The 15640-nt window shown below is 42.3% G+C and overlaps 1 long non-coding RNA gene across 1 annotated transcript; it reads right to left on the reverse strand.

Annotated features, from left to right (window-relative positions):
* Nucleotides 1-8446: 8446 nt before the first annotated feature.
* Nucleotides 8447-15251, reverse strand: LOC143839107 (uncharacterized). The gene is made up of 3 exons (XR_013231614.1): nucleotides 14880-15251; nucleotides 14262-14336; nucleotides 8447-8557 (listed from the first exon to the last, which is right to left on the reverse strand). It is a non-coding gene; the product is annotated as an uncharacterized LOC143839107 (long non-coding RNA).
* Nucleotides 15252-15640: the final 389 nt, after the last annotated feature.

The raw sequence follows: 15640 nt of genomic DNA on the forward strand, positions 1-15640 counted from the left end.
AGTCTCTTTGTGTCTTCCATTCACCATCACCTTTCCCCTTGGCCATATCTCTGGAAGCAGTGCTTCATCTTCTCTTTTTGTTTATTTCTTTGCCGATGTAAAATAATACAGTAGATTTTGCATAAGCTATTAAATGAAGAAGTTCCTAAAACCAAATCAACAAGGTTGGTAGATTTTGAAAAAAAATCCATCCAGAATTAGAAACCTGTGTCCATGGAAACAGAAGGAAAGGGGAACGCTGAGACATTCCTGCTTTTGCTTCTGGCTCAGCATTCCATGAGAGAAGTTGTGTCGCAATAAATCCCACTGTCATTTATTTATTTATGTTTATATTTATTTAACGAGCCTCTTGTGGCACAGAGTGGTAAGGCAGCAGACATGCAGTCTGAAAGCTCTGCCCATGAGGCTGGGAGTTCGATCCCAGCAGCCGTCTCAGGGTTGACTCAACCTTCCATCCTTCCGAGGTCGGTAAAATGAGTACCCAGCTTGCTGGGGGATAAACGGTAATGACTGGGGAAGGCACTGGCAAACCACCCCGTATTGAGTCTGCCATGAAAGCTAGAGGGCGGCACCCCAGGGGTCAGACATGACTCGGTGCTTGCACAGGGGATACCTTTACCTTTATATTTATTTATTTGGTTCAATAATGCCTAGAAGGGAAAGGGTCACTTGCACATCCTCAGACTCAGGGGTAGTCAAACTGCGGCCCTCCAGATGTCCATGGACTACAATTTCCATGAGCCCCTGGCCAGCAAACGCTTGCAGGGGCTCATGGGAATTGTAGTCCATGGTCATCTGGAGGGCCGCAGTTTGACTACCCCGTGCTACCTTTTCATTTTCATGTTATTTGACCTCCTCTCTTTCTCCATTTTATTTTCATAACAGCACTGTGAGATAGGCTAGACAGAGTGACAGGTTCAAGGTCACTCCACTAGCTTCCACAAGGGAGTAGGGATTTGAGCCTGGGTTCTCCATTTCGTAGCCTGCCACTTGAGCCTCTACACCACAATGGCTCTCTCTCACAGTTACCAGAAAGTAGGCATAATTGTTCATTTTGCTCTGTCAACAGACACCACAAGTCTTACCCAAACTCAAAATCCGGTTGCCAACTTGAAAACAAAAGGGTTCTTTTTCTCTCTTGCTCCATCACTTTGGGACTCTCCGAATGTCAAGAAACATATAAAGAGCCCCAGCATGTTTTTCATGTCTCTGCTGTGCCCAAACCAATCTGTTTCCCAAGTCAATGCAATAGCATGGTGGGCGGATAGTGTGTGTCTACATTACATAAGAATTGGTTTCCAGGGACTGATGTTCTCATATCTTGAAATAAGGCAGCAGCTGAAAAGCTGATGCCAACACTTGAAGAAGACAATTTTAAAACAAAACAAAGCAAAAAAAACCTTCTCCTTTCAATCTGTTTTTTTATTGCTAGAAGAAAAATAATGATTGCTATGAGTCTGTAAGTTCCCATTAACTTAATGGGTTTTTGGCTAGGCTCTGAAGCTGTTATAAAAAATGAATTGCTCCAGTAGAAGAATAGAGACGTTTCTTCATCACGGGGAGAAGGAAAAGGCATACTGATTTTCAGAAAGGAAATAACCATTTCCTCAGAGATAGAACAGGATTGTTTAAGGTCGTTCCTCTTTCTCCTGTAATTATGATTAGCAAATCCTGTCATTTAGCATTTGATGTGATTTTCATCTATATTTACCCAACTAAATGCCAGGTAATGACAAACATACATTTTCTTTAGATTCACCCTGAATTGTCCCTTATGACTGTTTATTTCTTCTCAATCAAAGCAATCCAGTGTCTTCTCATTTATATGTTGCTTACAAAACGTGAAGCGAAGTATAGAGACATTAAAAAAAATCAAGCTCAGGGAAGGGAAGAATCCAACTGATTCAGGACAGTGGTGCTGTGGAAATTTTCTTGAATGAAATCACTTATTCAACCCACATTCTTAGCCTTGACAGGGTGAACTGAGAGTTAGCCAAGTGAACAGAACTGTGTCAATCCAGCAACTTGTGGAAGAGGTTGCTTCAGTCAAATGCTAGGGAGGAGGGTCACTAGATCATTATGCAGGTGACCAATTTCCATGGATGGACCTTTGGAGGCAGAAGATGAAATCATACCTGCTGTTTCTGCTGATGCACTCTTTGTGTCAATTGGACCATATAACATAGATGCATACAAACAGTAGGTATGGAGGGGCATTTTGCAGAAGACCTGATAAATCTCTGGAGGTCAGCAGTGATCCTTTCTCCATGTATCTACTATCCCCAGAATCTTCATATCTACACAGGGTTGAAGGCTCAAATATATATATATTTATTTATTTATTTATTTATTTATTTATTTATTTATTTATTTATTTATTTATTTATTTATTTATTTATTTATTTATTTATTTATTTGTGTGTGTGCTTGTTTGTTTGTTTGTTTGTTTATACCGCCCTTCCCTACGGCTCTGAGCAGTTTACATGTAACATTCTGAAACATATACACAGAACACTCTCAAAATCAATATAACAATATAACAATAACATACCAACTAGAACGGTATTTTAAAAATAACTTTGACACTCCCTCAGTAGGTTCGATCCCTCAGTCTTGGAGGGGGGGGATCTGTAGATGTTATGGATCAGTCAGCCTCAAAAAATGCTTGGTGGAAGAGCTCCCTTTTGCAGGCCCTGAAGAATTGTGGAAGTTCTGGCAGGGCCCTGATCTCTTCGGGGAGCTCATTCTACCATGTGGGGGCCAGGACTGAAAAAGCCCTGGCCCTTGTTGAGGTCCAACATGCCTCTTTAGGGCCAGGGATCTACAACCTGTTGAAAGTGGCAGAGTGTAGAGCTTCTGGGGGTATAGGCAGGGAGGCGGTTTCTCAGATACACTGGGCCCAGACTGCGTATGGCCTTAAAGGTGATAGAAGAAGAAGAGTTGGTTCTTATATGCCGATTTTCTCTACCAGAAGGAGTCTCAAAGCAGCTTATAATTAACTTACCTTTCTTCTCCCCACAACAGACACCCTGTGAGGTAGGTGAGGCGGAGAGAACCCTGATATTACTGCTCAGTCAGAACAGTTTTATCAGTGCTGTGGTGAGCCCAAGGTCATCTAGATGGCTGCATGTGGAGGAGGAGCAGGGAATCAAACCCAGCTCACCAGATTATAAATCGGTGCTCCTAACAACTACACTAAACTGGCTTTCAAGACAATGATCCACTTTGAATAGCAAAAATCAAAAAATGAAATTCCTCCTCTCTTTCCTGCACAGCTATCCTTGAAGTTGCTCCAGAAACTTCAGCTGGTCAGCTTCATGTGTCCTCACAGAGATCCTGTGGAGGGATCATATATGACTTGTGCTCTCTCAGCTGCAGTGGCTCCAGATTAAGGAACAGATCAGATTCAAGGTTCTGGTTCTCATCTTCAAAGCCCTAAAAGGGACCATTGTATCTTCAAGACTGCCTCTCCCACTATGTTAAGGTGACCAGATTTTAACATTGGTAAAGCGGAACACCATTGACCGGGGGGGTTCTTGATTAAAAATGTGGTCTATATGGAGCAACAAAAAGTTTCATAGGATGCAAAAATAGTATTGTAATATATATATACTAGTAAGCAAGCCCGCTGTAAAATAAATACAGCGGGCGCTAGGCATGGGAGCTCCTGGCAGTTGCGCTCCGTGCGGCTGGCGGGGGCTCCCTTGGCCGGCAGCCTGACGCGGCGAGAGGCGCAAAGCGCCTCTCGCCGCATCAGGCCGCCGGGCAAGGAGCCCCCGCCAGCCGCGCGGAGCACGACTGCCGGGGGCTCCCTTGGGCAGCGGCCTGACATGGCGAGAGGCCGTTAGGAAAGGAGCAACTGTGAGCCGCGCTGTGTGCGGCTCACAGTTGCTCCAGCGGGGACTCGAAGGGACCAATCGGCAGGCGCTTCGGTCCCTCCAGTAGTCTGTCCAGAGGAAGGGGCCAATCGGCACCCTTTCTCATCACGGACACATCCCGCCTCCCAAGCCCTTACCCTTTTATTTAGTCTGCGGCGCCCGCAGCGCCATGGGCTGTGTTAAGATTTTAATTTCAACATCAGTACAATTTGCCAGATGCCCTCAGATGTCCCTCCAAAAGTCAGACAATTTGATCACCTTACTGTCCTCCATTTGCTCGGGATCTGTGGCCTTAATGAGATTAAACTGAGCTGCTGGAATGCTCTACCAAGTGAGATCAGGGCCCTGTGAGACCTTCAACAGTGCCACAGGTCTGTTCAATCTGGCCTATGGTTGAAGCCTGAAATATCATCTAAATCTGCTGGCCTCCCTCACAAAATCCACCCAATTAAACTGCAACCAAACCGTTAACTGTATGACACCCCCTTTTCCCATGAAATAGAAAGAGTTTGGGCAAGTTGGTGATTTCAATATTGTAAAAAATTTATTTAAATCCCTAATTTGTATTGAAATTTTATATATGTAATGTTATATCTGTTGTAATCGATCCTGATTCCTTGGAGAGAGGGAGGAAAATAACTACACATATAAATAAATTATAAATAAATAAACAAGCTCAGAAGTAAATTGAGATTGCATGAACCTGCAACTGCATTTTATAGATGGACCAAGAACTGTATCTCAAGTGTTTAAGTTGTAACTTCAGTTCTATCTGCACTTGGTATATGGCACAGGATCCAGTCCAAAAACATGGTTAATCCGGTCCACTTCTTAGTTCCATCCTGTAGAAACTGAATTGGATCGCAAGGAGACAAATGTAGGAGGCTGGGCTTTCCTATTTCCTGGCTTGCAATGTTCTCCAGTGGGAGGATTGCTTGGTTCTGGCAGCTGGATTTGAGTGAATGTGTAATGCACAAACTCTACTTATTGCAAAATGTAGCATGCCAGATCAGACTTCACAGGATGTGTTGCAGGCAAAGCTGGTACAGTCTAAACTGGAGGAGATTTTTCCTGGTTACATTCATCTACAGAAAACAACAGCATGAAAAACAACGTCTGTAAAACCGTCACATGCTGAATTTTCATTAACTTCCTGCTACTGGTTCACATTTTCACAGTTTGGTACACCTGAAGCCTACTTGAACTTTAGCCATTATTTAGATTTTATTTTAAAGCTTTCTTTCCTCTAAATGTTTTCCTCTCTAAAAATATCTCCTGAGAACATTTTATGGTGTGATAAAGAGCCAAGCACCTCTAGGACTGAGAATCTGCTTTTTTCAGTGTTTTTTTTGGCCTTGTTTGGCCAGTGCCTCCTTGAAATGGCAAAATTGACTTTTTAATGCATGTAAGGTAAAGGTAAAGGTATCCCCTGTGCAAGCACCGAGTCATGTCTGACCCTTGGGGTGACGCCCTCTAGCGTTTTCATGGCAGACTCAATACGGGGTGGTTTGCCAGTGCCTTCCCCAGTCATTACCGTTTACCCCCCAGCAAGCTGGGTACTCATTTTACCGACCTCGGAAGGATGGAAGGCTGAGTCAACCTTGAGCCGGCTGCTGGGATTGAACTCCCAGCCTTATGGGCAAAGCTTTCAGACGGCTGCCTTACCACTCTGCGCCACAAGAGGCTCTTTTAATGCATGTAGGAAGTTATGAATCAGCAGGTATAAATCTAGAAGGCTGTTTTAAGCCTGGTTTCCCCCTCACCCATATGAGTCAGTGGCACATGTCCCTTCCACCACCTAGCCTCTAAGAGAGTAAAAATAATGAGAAAACATAGAGGTTCAAACAATTTAACCTGGTTTTTCTTCTCTCCCTCTGTTAGAGAACATTACTTAGAGAATGGTTATCTAGAGAATATATACATTTATTCATCTTCTGAATGTATATGCTGCTTCTCCAATGAACTGCTTTAGCTGGCAAACAAGTAAAAAACACAAATTGTAAAAAACCATTACATAAATGATTACTATTCAAACTAAGCTATTAGGGGATAGAAAAAACATAAAAAGATCATTAAGCGGTCTAAAAAAAATCTATAAAACAATCCTCAGGATGAAAGCAAACTGTAAAACAGTAACAGGTAAAAAAGAAATGCCTAAAAGACAGGGCACTTTCACACAGGCTAAGTAATGTGGTTTCAGTCCGCTTCGGCAACTGTTTGCAAATGTATTTTGCCATTTCACATAGCAAAATCCAGCTGCAACATCCATTGTAAGTGGATTAGAAGTGTGTTACTTAGTGTTTGCAAAAGCATGCTGAGGCAGGCACCAGGCAAGCCTCCAATGGGAAGGCTTTCCAAAGGCAAGGCACTACCACTCAAAAAAGTCATATCACCACTTGTGCAGGCAGGGCACAGACAGCAGGACTCCATATTGAGTCTCTTCTGGCCGGTGGGCCCTTTAGTGAATCCATTTGGACTCATTTAGGTAGGTTGCCCCTGTACAAGCACATGGAAGAAAGCGCAGAGGACAAAGAATATAAGGAAAATGTGTGTGTTTTCATGGTTTTGTCCGTTTTGAAGTAATCTAATCCTATAGCTACAGGTACCATCAGTGTTATCAAGCTTGGACTTTGAGACAAAAGTTTCGGGGGCCCATCTGCTAGCAGAAATCCTTCCAAGCAATCCTTGCATTCAATGCATATAGTACCATCTAAGGGAGGGACAATAGGACCATTAAGTTCAAAGTCTAAAATTAGGCGCAGCGGCTTCCACCTCTAACATGTCCATTTCTTTTTCCTTTTTAGATGCAAAAATGACCTCAGACATGATGCTCTTCTCTTAGAAAATATGGAAGACACAGATTGACATTGATTAATGGTTAGGCACTTTGCAAGATTACACAGGGAAAGGATGGCATAAAAATCAATAGTGAGAATTCTAAAAGCTACCTGGCTCCTGGAACCCAAATTGACTGATTTGGAAACTGGTCCAATATTGATCTCAATTAAGCTTACATATTTCATACTACAACTCAAATGTGGTGTAGTGTCAATCTTGAATTGTCCCTGAAGCTGACTAGATGCACTGGGATAATCATGCCCCATTGCAGTGTTGTGTGGATCAGACAGAAAGATCTCTTCGTGTCCTCTTCGTGATCTACTTGGAGGAAGCATATATGGTTAATATAGCAGAGTATTGCCCTTTCACAGAAGCGTGATGCTGAGTGTAAATAAATCTCCCAAGATGTATACTGCGAACAAAGTAAGCTTATATTTATTCAAATAGATCTAGGTCATATTTAGATTACTACCAAAGGAAGAGAAAAAAGCCTAATCTAAAGATTACTTTGCTTATTAGAAATGGCTGGCACCATGTATGTGAGCATGAGGCCATTGTAGATACAGGAAAGACCTGCAGAGATATGTGTCTCCATGGAAGACCATGTTAGACAAAAGAGAGAGCACAGGTCAGAGGACATGTCTCAGGTTAAGACAAAGAAAGCATCTCCTTCAAGGAGATAACACCTATAGACACTGAGAGTGATGTAGCACCCCACAATGCCCAGGCATGTTGAGTCACTCATCGAAATGCTCCCTGTCTACTCTGTATGACATTAAAGTTCACAATGTTCAGGTTGTCTTGCAGGACTTAGTATGTGGTAGCGGTTTTGTAAATATGTCCACTGTCATTTTTTTCAGTAGGGTAGTATAGCTAGACAACTCCTTGTCCTTGCAAGACTCTTACACATTGATTCCTAATTCCAATGTGCCAGGTCTGTACCTTTCTGAGAGTTATACAACTCTGGTTATCTTCTAGCATTCCAAAATTCTCCAGTAACATTATAAGTCACTCCAATTCTCCACATGCTTCAGAAGCAGATACAAATCCTGCAGTTATTATTGTGTGGGAGTTCCTTTAAACCTTCTGCTCCATCCACCAACCACCACAAACTGCTTGAAAAGTTAGTGGGAAATCATGACAGTAGCCCCAGCATGAACTTCTGCTCACAAACCACAAACGGAACAAAATTCATGACACATTTTGCTTCATGGCTTGGTTGGTGTTCCTCACTATTCACAAACATAAACCTCACTTTTGTACGCATGCCACACCTGAAAAGCTGGTGAAGATGTACAAAACTGGGGCAGGTGCTTCTAGTAAACCATCCAGGAGACTCACTCACCCCGACTATGGTGGAGTCAGGCTGGAAGAAAACATCCAGTTGTGAGTCCTCTAGTCACGAGAAAGGACTCCAAAGACCGTCTTTACCACATAGATCCACTCATTTCTATGAGGCATTCGGACTCCACCGCACCCAAGCTTCTCTCCTTTAATCTGCCCCTCCCTTATTTGATTTCAATGAAGCTCCCTCCCATTTTTGAAAGTAGTCTTGCCCAGCCTCTGTTATATTTTTATCTCTGTCTTCTTTCCATACCCCTATATGTTTTTTCCCATTTCTCCATCATCTGATATATGCTTTGCACTAAATGTTAAAATTAATAAGGACATTTCCCCTGCCCAAGAAACATATTATTCTACATCCTTGTAAAAAAGAGAAAATAAATTTTTCAGCTGTAATTCCATCAGATTCTTTCAGTCTATTCTCTTGTGTCACGCTTTTACATGTACAAGAACTTCTTGCTTTTGTTGCTGGATGACAAGCTTTCAGGAAAAGGTCACTGCAAGACAAGGATATGAATGTCATGTCATGAAATACCTTGCCAGTCCCCACTGCTTTTCATCTGTGCTTTTGTGTTGTGCTTAGATACCAGGATGATGAACAGGTGCTATATAAACCCTCACACTGTTTGTTGTGACCTAATTGTCTTATAAGCCTATTTAGCTTTTGCCATACTTTATACTGTGACTCCTTTATGCACACTGAATTTGCTTAATAGCATTAAGAAAAAAAATTCTAACTGAAATATGCACCATTTGTCATTCATCAACCCAAATACAACTCACAAGCCTTGTACCAGGATGTCTGTCCACCCCATTGTTTTTGTAGGTCCAGGAAGGCAACATTAGCCATTAAAAAAAATCCCTGTTGGAACCATTTTGGTATAGTGGTTGGGCTATGACAGGAATAGCCAAACAATGGCTTTCCAAATGCCCATGAACTACAGTTACCATGAACTCCTGTCAGTAAACGTGGTCCATGAACATCTGGAGAGCCACAGTTTGGCCACCCCTGGGCTATGATATGGGAGGCCCAGGTTTGAATCCCCACTCTGAAATGGAAGGTTCTTGGGTGATCTTGGGTCTCCCATACTCTCACCATAACCTAATTCACAGGGTTGTTGGAGGATAAAATGAAGGGGGAAGTGTTATAAACCAAATTGAGTCCCTACTGGGGAGGAAAGTGCAGTATGAATGAAGTAAATAAATGAATAATTAATGGTTGACATAGCCTTCAGAGTACCCACGTATGGTGTTCTATAGAGATGTTCAGGCATACCTCATATGCATCCAGATTGCCTTTCTCTACCTTTGCTGAACAGAATGTCAACAATATGGAAGAAATACTGTGAGACTATTGAAAAGGTACTAGAATACAGCCCTGAAGTCAGATGAGCCCCACACAACAGACAGTTATGAACTGACCATTGCAGGGAGGTCTTTGAGCTGGTTCCTGAATTGGCCAAGCCACCAGGCAGTCATTTTGTCACATGAAAGCACTGTTCATGTGAATGTCTACACAGCTCAAGACACATGGTAGGTTTCAGACTAGGTCAACAAAAAAGAGTACATATATTTCCCCAAAAAATTAGCTCTGCTCTTTTATTTATTTATTTTCTGCAATGTGTCCAAGCATTCAGGTGAGTAATCAAATGTTAGTGCCCAAAGTTCCATGGTTCTGAATATACTGAAATGAGATAAAAAGCATATAACAGTCCGTAGAGGGAAATCTACTCTGTGCTTGCCTGAATCCCCCTTTAGAAATGCCCCACTCCTAATCTCCCTTTTCTAAATAAGTTTCTCAGGGCTGCACCACAAGTCATGTTTAATGGATCTAATTTATTGTTAGGTGTGAAGTTGTGTCCGACCCATCGTGACCCCATAGACAATGATCCTCCAGGCCTTCCTGTCCACTACCATTCCCCAGAGTCCATTTAAGTTTGCACCTACTGCTTCAGTGACTCCATCCAGCCACTTCATTCTCTGTTGTCCCCTTCTTCTTTTGCCCTCTTTTCCCCTAATGGAGCTACTAGGGCTGCAATTTCAAAGGGAAACCAGATAGAGTCACCAGCCCTGTGCCAGGAGATTCTGGGGGCAAACTGGGGAGAGTGGGTTTCAGGGGATGTAATGTCACTTTTCAATGTTACTTTAGAAATGTCCTCAGTTTCTATGGTAAAAGCCACAGAGAAAATCTTTAGAACATCATGGATGATGTGATGTTACTTCCAGGTGGAGGTCCGAAGAACATGTTGGCCCTTCCAGGTGATAGTCCAGGAATCCTTCCAATCTCCTTGCTGCGTCTACTCATGTTTTTCTTCTGCTCTTCAAATAATTGAATGTGGGGGGGATGCATGTCAGGGGCAGAGAAATGGCTGTGGTCAGCAAGCAAATAACAAGCCTAAGAAACTGTTGTTGTTGTTGTTAGGTGTGAAGTCGTGTCCGACCCATCGCGAGCCCATGGACAATGATCCCCCAGGCCTTCCTGTCCTCTACCATTCCCTGGAGTCCATTTACGTTTGCACCGACTGCTTCAGTGACTCCATCCAGCCACCTCATTCTCTGTTGTCCCCTACTTCTTTTGCCCTCGATCGCTCCCAGCATTAGGCTCTTCTCCAGGGAGTCCTTCCTTCTCATGAGGTGGCCAAAGTATTTGAGTTGCATCTTCAGGATCTGATCTTCTAAGGAGCAGTCCGGGCTGATCTCCTCTAGAATTGACTGGTTTGTTTGCCTTGCAGTCCAAGGGAATCGCAAGAGTCTTCTCCAGCACCAGAGTTCAAAAACCTCAATTCTTTGACGCTCGGCCTTCCTTATGGTCCAACTTTCGCAGCCATACATTGCAACTGGGAATACCATAGCCTTGAGTAAATGCACTTTTGTTGGCAGGGTGATGTCTCTGCTTTTTAGGATGCTGTCTAGATTTGCCATAGCTTTCCTCCCCAGGAGCAAGCGTCTTTTAATTTCTTTGCTGCAGTCCCCATCTGCAGTGATCTTGGAGCCCAGGAAAATAAAATCTGTCACTATCTCCATTTCTTCCCCATCTATTTGCCAGGAATTGAGAGGGCCGGATGCCATGATCTTCATTTTTTTGATGTTGAGTTTCAAGCCAACTTTTGCACTCTCCTCCTTCACCCGCATCAAGAGGCATTTTAGTTCCTCTTCACTTTCTGCTATTAGGCTCAGGAATAGATGGGTTTTAAAAACATTTGACACTTCTGGCAAAAATGTATAGATAATACTGACATTTTCCTAAATCCTGGTCCTTAAGTAGTTTTTCAAAGCCTATTTGGAAACAATGTCAACAATGCAACAATGTCAACAATGCACATAGAAGAAAACCAAAGACATGCTGAAGTGAACATAATTATTTTGTCTCTTTCCCTTTATTGCAGAAACCATGATAGAAGGCTATGAAGTGGTCTAACTTGTATCTTGTTGATTCTTTTTTTATTGAAGCATTCACACAGACTTTCCCGGAAAGCAGGTAAACACTTAGGAAGAAAATAACTAGGAACATTATTTACATTTTACCAATGAACTATTGTGCTCCCTCTACACAATAACTAAGAGCTGCTCCTTTGCAAATAGCCAGATCTGTGAAATAGGACAGACTGCAGCTAGCATGTGAATCTCAGGTTTGCAGAAGAAAAAATATTTTTCAAAAGGAGCCCACTAATTTTGCATCACCAGATAACTATACTAAACCCCTGGAATTCAGGCAGCACTTGGGATTTCTAAGGGTCTATAATAAGTGGCCTTTTATAAGCAGGCAACCCTTCAGGTCCCATTGCAGGAAACTGTTCTGTTTAACTCCATGCTGTGTGTCTGTGCTATGGCCACAGACCGAAAGGATGCTACTTTTAAATAGCATCACATTAAAAAAAATAGCCGTACAATTATGCACAATAGGTGGAGTTTTGGTTTTGGATCAAATCATTTGGTCCTCGGTGAATTAAAGCATCTTTGATTCTCTGACAACGAATGGTTTCTCAGAGCACTTGCCTATGGTTGAAAGAATATCTTGTACCTGGGCATTATCAGAAACTCTGAACTCCCTATGGATTTCCCACAAGGTATGTACGACATGTAAACGAGAAACAGTCTGCAGGATTCGTAGTTCTAAAGGGTCACAAGTATGCCTTGTGGCCAGAGACCGCCACAAATGACCTTTGATTGCACAAGCTAAAGAGAGCAGACAGGATCTGTCAATTACCGGTGTCTTAAAAGCTCTACAGGCACATTCATATAAAGCTTTGAGAGACTCAGCTACTGAAAGATAAAAACAAGCCCTTAGGCCTTGTCTCCTGTAAGAGGGTAGATGGGGCTGGGTGGCTGCGTTGTGGCGTTCTGCACTTTCATGTACAAAATTGTTTGGAGCTAATGAGCGACTCAAATCAAAGCTGAAGTCCTGCTTTCATTTTGTCCCCAGTGGCAGTAATTGAAGACACATGTACCTGACTCTGGTTACTTAGCAGTCCTCATTTGGTCCTGAACATCTGGTTAATTTGGAATGGCAGCCCCTATTAAGCAATCCCAGCTAGTCTGCTGTGGCTAATTACATGCAGGTTATTAATGCCATACTTCCCCAACTCAGAAAAACAAAAACAAAACTTAAACCTTTGCTCCAAAGCACAACTGTTTCAGCTTGACCTTACGACTTTGGGGTCTGGTTTGTTCTGCCTAAGAGCCCTCAGAAAGAAACAAAGAAGCAAATGGACTTAAACGTAATACATATGCCCAGCCCCTGTCTGAGATGATTAGACATCTGCAAAGGCCTCGTGTGCATGAACGTGTAATAAGAAGACTCACCCCTCTGAAACACCTGCATTTCAAATCAAGGGCTAGATTAAAAGGCCTAGGCCTGGCTTTCTTAAGGAGGGCCCTACAAAGCCACAACAAAGGAAGCCTAATTAGGCCTGGTTTCCACACAGAGCAGAATGAGGTCGGAATAGGATGGCAAACTGGCCACTATCATATCAAGCACCAACATTTTGAATACATTGTGTATAAATCTCCCTGCATGTAGAAAATATGCACAACGTGTTTTTTATTTCTTGATGCAATACTCCTGTATTTGCAGAGGCTTTTCTAATTTAAAAAAAAAAACACTGAGGAGCATTTGAAAAAAAAATAGCAACTACCAACCTTAAACAGTCATTTGGTCAATTCTGTTGCTTCGTTCAGAAATCCCTATTTAGTCAATGGCTGGGCACTTGCTTCTCTTTTCATATTATAAAAAGCAGAAGTTAAGACACAGGCTTAAGGAAGTCTGCCCAACACTGAGGTTCACAGTTCAGTTATTGTCCCTCTCAACTGTTTTGAAATAGAATTAAGTCACTTCAGGACACAGTCATAGATTGCCAGCATCTCAAGCTAGATGCACCCTTAGGATTTCAGTTCCATCACACAAGATGGCAGTAGCATATTCATTGTTCCAGAACCACTGCTGCTTAGGTAAGTCATCGGGCAACCAGTCTCTGACTGAATTGCTCCAGCAGTTCGTGGCTCAACCACTAATTGCATGCTAAAAGCGTCTGGTCTACTAAGACCCCCAGATCCTTCTCACATGTACTATTGCCAAGACATGTGTCACCAATCCTATAGTGATGCGTATGGTTTTTCCTACCTAAATGAAGAACTTTACATTTATCACTATTGAAATTGATTTTAGCCCAGTTTTTAGGCTGTCAAGTTTGTTAGTTGTTGTGCTGCCAGAAATTTAATTCTTCTCTACTGCCTCCAGTACTCATTCTGTCCCTACCCAGAGATAATATAACATTACTAAGTTTAATAGTGATAGCTCTTCTGTAGATGTCTAAATCTGGAGACTGAAGCCATGAATAGACAGATTTTTCTATAAACCTAGATCTGTAAAAAGAAAGTAATCTAAAAAAAACCAAACATTTATTTTATAAAAAATACAAAATAATAGAAGTAATATCTATATTTTAAAGAAAGGAGCTATCAGTAGCCACAATAGTATTGACAGTCTTCAAACCTTGGTTTCTGCTGGTAATGTGGGGGCGGTAAGGCTCATTCCAGTCCAACCCTGTTCCCCTCTTCCCTGCTCTGGAAAGAAGACTTATTAGGTCTATGGCCTGCAGCAACTACCAGCTTCCCTCAGAAATCAGCCTTTCACTAGAGGCTGGCCCCATCTTTGCTTACAGCAGCCAGAGGCTCCACTTTCCAATAGTGAAGGCAACCTACCTCCTTCAGCAGAGAATCAGCAGCAGGCGCCTCAAGCTCCTATTGGTAGATGAGGGACTGCGAGCAGAAGAGGGGCTGTCACAGGGGCACAGAGGAGGAGACAAAAACATTTATGCAGGAAAAAAGGCCATTCTTGGCATCAGCATAAAAGAAAAGTCATTGCAAAGCTAGTTTTAAATACTGTGCTGAAGAGATGCAGAAGCTCCTATGAGGGGAGAGTACCATGCAGAATAAAAAAATACTATGGTGGGTTTTCCACAGTGAAGACTGTCTCATGTGCAGATTTTTTTTTAAAAAATGTATTTGGGGGCAGACCTTTTGTGAGGTTTCCTGCTATGCATAATAAGCCCTGGTCTCAGTGGCAGTTTCCATTCAGCTTGTGCAACAAGGCCAGGACCACCACACAAATTATCTTAATGACTTGCTGTGGCAAGATTTTTGGAATTAGCCAAACTTTTCCAAGGGAAATGCTGCCAAAAAAGAAAAGAAGGAAAAGCTGTGAGTCAGATTGGTATAGTGGTTGGAATGTTAGATCCAGTTTGAAATCCTCACTTCAAATCCCCGAGTCCAGTGCAATTATACATGCATGCATCAACAGGGAGCCCTCTCACAACTGACCTTCAAACCAGTGAGCTGTTTGGCAATGGGCATGAGAGAATGAAGAGCCTGTTACTGCTCTCCCAAAGATGACAGACAGCAGTACAGGCCTAGCATCTGGATAGGAACTACAGGCCAAACATGAGTTGTCCATGCATTTTCCCATTTAACAAGGGATGTGCTAGTAGAAGTCTGCCTTTACATGTATTTTCCTTCTCAATGTGTTACACGGTCCAGAAACTGCTCGTTTGAAAGTAGATCTTTAAAATTCTCCTGGCTTACTATATGCATTACTTTCAACATATTCAGTACAGCATATTCATAATTAAGGAAATCATATAAAGGTATCAGTCTGGTTACAGGTACCAAAAGGAGAGAGAGAATACAGCAGTTTGAAACTCTACTTTAAAAACCCTTCAGTGATACCTGACTGTTTGTGACCATGGAAACACAATGATGCAAACCTTTGTGATGCTGTACAGTGTCAAAGTGATTCTGATTTGCTCTGGTTCATGGGGCTCAGATTACCAAGAAGGCAAGACCATTACCTACTTCTGGTTAACAGTGCTCAAGAAATTGAGCCAACACACTGACATTTCTCAGAAACAAAAGAAAGTTCAAAGAATTACTTAGCAGTTGAACTATGTTGTTGTGCAGCACATCACCCAGCATTATTCCTAATGAAATCTTGGGAGGAACACGTCAACAGCGACTCTGCAGATTAGAGGTCCATATTGTTGACCTCAGAATGGATGGATGGATTCTCTAATAGCATTTTTGGT

Source organism: Paroedura picta, chromosome 5, assembly GCF_049243985.1.
Source record: "Paroedura picta isolate Pp20150507F chromosome 5, Ppicta_v3.0, whole genome shotgun sequence".
NCBI classification, from domain to species: domain Eukaryota; kingdom Metazoa; phylum Chordata; class Lepidosauria; order Squamata; family Gekkonidae; genus Paroedura; species Paroedura picta.